The sequence below is a fragment of the Salvelinus namaycush genome, chromosome 24, assembly GCF_016432855.1.
Source record: "Salvelinus namaycush isolate Seneca chromosome 24, SaNama_1.0, whole genome shotgun sequence".
NCBI lineage: Eukaryota > Metazoa > Chordata > Actinopteri > Salmoniformes > Salmonidae > Salvelinus > Salvelinus namaycush.
In genome coordinates this window covers 34,900,067-34,905,062 of record NC_052330.1, presented here as the reverse complement: position 1 = coordinate 34,905,062, position 4,996 = coordinate 34,900,067, and positions in this window count along the sequence as shown.

Here is a 4,996-nt window from a genome sequence, read left to right as displayed (position 1 = left end):
ACTATGAACCCTGTCCATTGACCTTTGAACCTATGATCCCTGATGACAGCTATGGCTGGAGGTCAGCCAGAGGAGTATTCCACTGACGGAGCGTAATGAGAACAGCAATGCACCTTTTCCCTTTTCTATCAAGTTTTTGATACATTTTATGTCAATGACTGGATACAAAGTCAATGGAGGAAATCCGACCAACCACCTGACCAACCACCTGACCAACCACCTGACCAACCACCTGACCAAAGGCCTCCTGTAAGAGAAAGCAGGGATGTACAACTCCAGAGCTCGATGAGTCTGTCTCATTGATGATTCTCCCTGTCGTGTAATGGATACATTTTATGTCAATGACTGGTGAGATTTTAGAAAGTCCACACCGGGACACCTAATAGCCCAAGTCTAACGTCTAAAGCCACGTTTTTCTGAAGACATGGATTTTGACCCCAATGTCCTGGTTTCGATGTTCTCTCTTTTTTTCTTGCTCTATCTTTCCAATAAATATTTTCATTTGATTTGTACTGGTACTGCTAACAAAGCAGGTAAAACCTTTTGAAGTGATTTGTACTGGGACTGCTAACAGAACAGAAAACCTTTTTAATTGATTTGTACTGGGACTGCTAACAGAGCATTTTCAACATCTCTGTTTTGTTCAACATAATTAGTACAAGCAATTAATCTAGTTGATTTCTAAGAAAAGTTTGGCAATGATGTATTGAACATACAGTACATGCATTAGATTCTTGCAATGCCACATTTACATTGTGATTGACATGGAGAATTGAGTCACACAAACACTGGATGAATCTTAGATTCTGGGTGAGACATTGAAGCTAAATAAGAGTATTTCTCAATGTGTTTTTCCATGAACAAAACATATTCTAACATCATTAAAATGTCATCATCAAGTCTTAAATAATGAATGAGTTTCTGTATCAAACCTTTCACTTGTCTCCATAGCGATGTTATTTTCTCTTGTTGTTTTTCATCAAAAGCAACCAGCAATATTTCATTTTGAGAAATCTATCAAGCCTTGAGCTGTAGCTGTCCCTATGTGGGCTTCATTTTTTATTCCAAATTATGTTGAGTTTATTTTCTATGATAGAACATGTCTCTTCAGATGTATTGAATAGCATTCCTTTACAACGCCAACCCTTTGTACTACAGACAGTGACTGGAACATTCAATGAAATTAATGACATGATAAGTGCAATTGTACAGTTTGCAAATATATAGCATAAATTAACTTTGGATTAACTGAGTTTATATGATCCTCATGTTCTGTTTATATTCTATTATGAAACTCTTCTAAAACAGTGTTCCTCAACCTCAGATCAAAACTAGCACTCGAACCTCAGATTCCTGGACCGGGCCCGGTCCGTGGGATATTGCTTTACGGTACCCTGAGATGTTCGAGTGCTAGTTTTAATGGAAGCGGCACCCAAAGTACCCTGAGATGTTCGAGTGCTAGTTTTAATGGAAGCGGCACCCCAGGTACCCTGAGATGTTCGAGTGCTAGTTTTGATGGAAGCAGCACCCCAGGTACCCTGAGATGTTCGAGTGCTAGTTTTGATGGAAGCAGCACCCCAGGTACCCTGAGATGTTCGAGTGCTAGTTTTAATGGAAGCGGCACCCAAAGTACCCTGAGATGTTCGAGTGCTAGTTTTAATGGAAGCGGCACCCCAGGTACCCTGAGATGTTCGAGTGCTAGTTTTGATGGAAGCAGCACCCCAGGTACCCTGAGATGTTCGAGTGCTAGTTTTAATGGAAGCGGCACCCCAGGTACCCTGAGATGTTCGAGTGCTAGTTTTAATGGAAGCGGCACCCAAAGTACCCTGAGATGTTCGAGTGCTAGTTTTAATGGAAGCGGCACCCCAGGTACCCTGAGATGTTCGAGTGCTAGTTTTGATGGAAGCAGCACCCCAGGTACCCTGAGATGTTCGAGTGCTAGTTTTAATGGAAGCGGCACCCCAGGTACCCTGAGATGTTCGAGTGCTAGTTTTGATGGAAGCAGCACCCAAAGTACCCTGAGATGTTCAAGTGCTAGTTTTGATGGAAGCGGCACCCCAGGTACCCTGAGATGTTCGAGTGCTAGTTTTGATGGAAGCGGCACCCCAGGTACCCTGGGATGTTCGAGTGCTAGTTTTAATGGAAGCGGCACCCCAGGTACCCTGAGATGTTCGAGAGTGCTAGTTTTGATGGAAGCGGCACCCCAGGTACCCTGAGATGTTCGAGTGCTAGTTTTAATGGAAGCGGCACCCCAGGTACCCTGAGATGTTCGAGTCCTAGTTTTGATGGAAGCGGCACCCCAGGTACCCTGAGATGTTCGAGTGCAAGTTTTGATGGAAGCGGCACCCCAAGTACCCTGGGATGTTCGAGTGCTAGTTTTGATGGAAAGGGCACCCCAGGTACCCTGAGATGTTCGAGTGCTAGTTTTGATGGAAGCGGCACCCCAGGTACCCTGAGATGTTCGAGTGCTAGTTTTGATGGAAGCGGCACCCCAGGTACCCTGAGATGTTCGAGTCCTAGTTTTGATGGAAGCGGCACCCCAGGTACCCTGAGATGTTCGAGTGCTAGTTTTGATGGAAGCGGCACCCCAAGTACCCTGAGATGTTCGAGTGCAAGTTTTGATGGAAGCAGCACCCCAGGTACCCTGGGATGTTCGAGTGCTAGTTTTGATGGAAGCGGCACCCCAGGTACCCTGAGATGTTCGAGTGCAAGTTTTGATGGAAGCGGCACCCCAGGTACCCTGAGATGTTCGAGTGCTAGTTTTGATGGAAGCAGCACCCCAGGTACCCTGAGATGTTCGAGTGCAAGTTTTGATGGAAGCGGCACCCCAGGTACCCTGAGATGTTCGAGTGCTAGTTTTGATGGAAGCGGCACCCCAGGTACCCTGAGATGTTCGAGTGCTAGTTTTGATGGAAGCAGCACCCCAGGTACCCTGAGATGTTCGAGTGCTAGTTTTGATGGAAGCGGCACCCCAGGTACCCTGAGATGTTCGAGTGCTAGTTTTGATGGAAGCGGCACCCCAGGTACCCTGAGATGTTCGAGTGCTAGTTTTGATGGAAGCGGCACCCCAAGTACCCTGGGATGTTCGAGTGCTAGTTTTAATGGAAGCGGCACCCCAGGTACCCTGAGATGTTCGAGTGCTAGTTTTAATGGAAGCGGCACCCCAGGTACCCTGAGATGTTCGAGTGCTAGTTTTAATGGAAGTGGCACCCCAGGTACCCTGAGATGTTCGAGTGCTAGTTTTGATGGAAGCGGCACCCCAAGTACCCTGAGATGTTTGAGTGCTAGTTTTGATGGAAGCAGCACCCCAGGTACCCTGAGATGTTCGAGTGCTAGTTTTGATGGAAGCGGCACCCCAGGTACCCTGAGATGTTCGAGTGCTAGTTTTGATGGAAGCGGCACCCCAGGAGGATAAAAAACATTGTTTGCCAGTCCTAGCCTGGTCTCAGATATCTTTCTGCTCCTACCATCTCCATCTCTCAATCCAATGAGTGACAAGAACTTGTTGGCATTTTAGCAAAAACCGACTGGCACACAGTCCCTGTTATAAAACAGATTGAGAAACACTCATCTAAAAAGGGCCATCGGTAGTATAGAGGGTTAGTCCAAAATGGTAGCTTATGTCCTATATAGTGCACTGCTTTTTACCTGAGCACTATGGGCTTGGTTAAAGGGAGTGCACTATATAGGGAATAGGGTGCCATTTAGGACACAACCTTTGAAGAGAGTCTGAAGTGACTAAGTGAGGGAGAAAGAGTTATGTGTGATTAGGTCTCCTACAAAAATCCTCAATGGATCAATCCTATTGACTCTACAGAGAAGCTGCAGATCAATACCCAGACTGCTCCATTTACGACACACTGAGTGGTATAATTAAGCAATAAGGCACAAGGTTTTGTGGTATAAGGCCAATATACCACGGCTGAAGGCTGTTCTTATTCACGATGCAACGCGGCGTGCCTGGATACAGCCCTTAGCCGTGGTATATTGGCCATATATAACAAACCCCCAAGGTGCCTTATTGCTATTATAAACTGGTTACCAATGTAATTAGAACAGTAAAAATATATGTTTTGTCATACAATGTGGTATACAGTCTGATATACCACAGCTTTTAGCCTATCAGCATTCAGGGCTCGAACCACCCGGTTTATAATTAATAATGAACCTCTGATAAATTAGAAATTCATATAGGCCTAATGAAAGTCTTTTGCTTAATATATAATGTCAGATTTAATTTACTGTATAACCTTTATATAAAGATATTTTGTTTAAAAGTTCAAACCACAAGGTTTACAAAGATCGTGTCTAAATGATGTAGTTTTTTTTTTGTTGTTGTTTCAATTGTTATTTTTTCTGATGATGGTCACTGACAGGTTTACACTGAGTGTACAAAACATTAGGAACAACTTCCTAATATTGAGTTGCACCCAGTGTTGCCCTCAGAACAGCCTCAATTCGTCAGGTCATGGACTCTACAAGGTGTCCAAAGTGTTCCACAGGGATGCTGGCCCATGGTGACTCCAATGCTTCCCACAGTTGGGTCAATTTGGCTGGATGTTCTTTGGGTGGTGAACCATTCTTGATACACACAGGACACTGTTGAGCCTGAAAAACCCAGCAGCGTTGCTGTTCTTGACACACTCAAACCGGTGCACCTGGCACCTACTACCATACTCAGTACAAAGGCACTTAAATATTTTGTCTTGCCCATTCACCCTCTGAATGGCACACATACACAATCCATTTCTCAATTGTCTCAAGGCTTAAAAATCCTTCTTTAACCTGTCTCCTCCCCTTCATCTACACTGATTGAAGTGGATTTAACAGGTGACATCAGTAAGGGATCATAGCGTTCACCTGGATTCACCTGGTCAGTCACTAGCTAGGTTTCCATCCAATTGGTGACAGATTTTCATGTGAATACTCATAAAGAAAATATGCACAATTTCCACCAGTGGTGTGTTTCCACCAAATTGACTTTTTTTTGCTCATA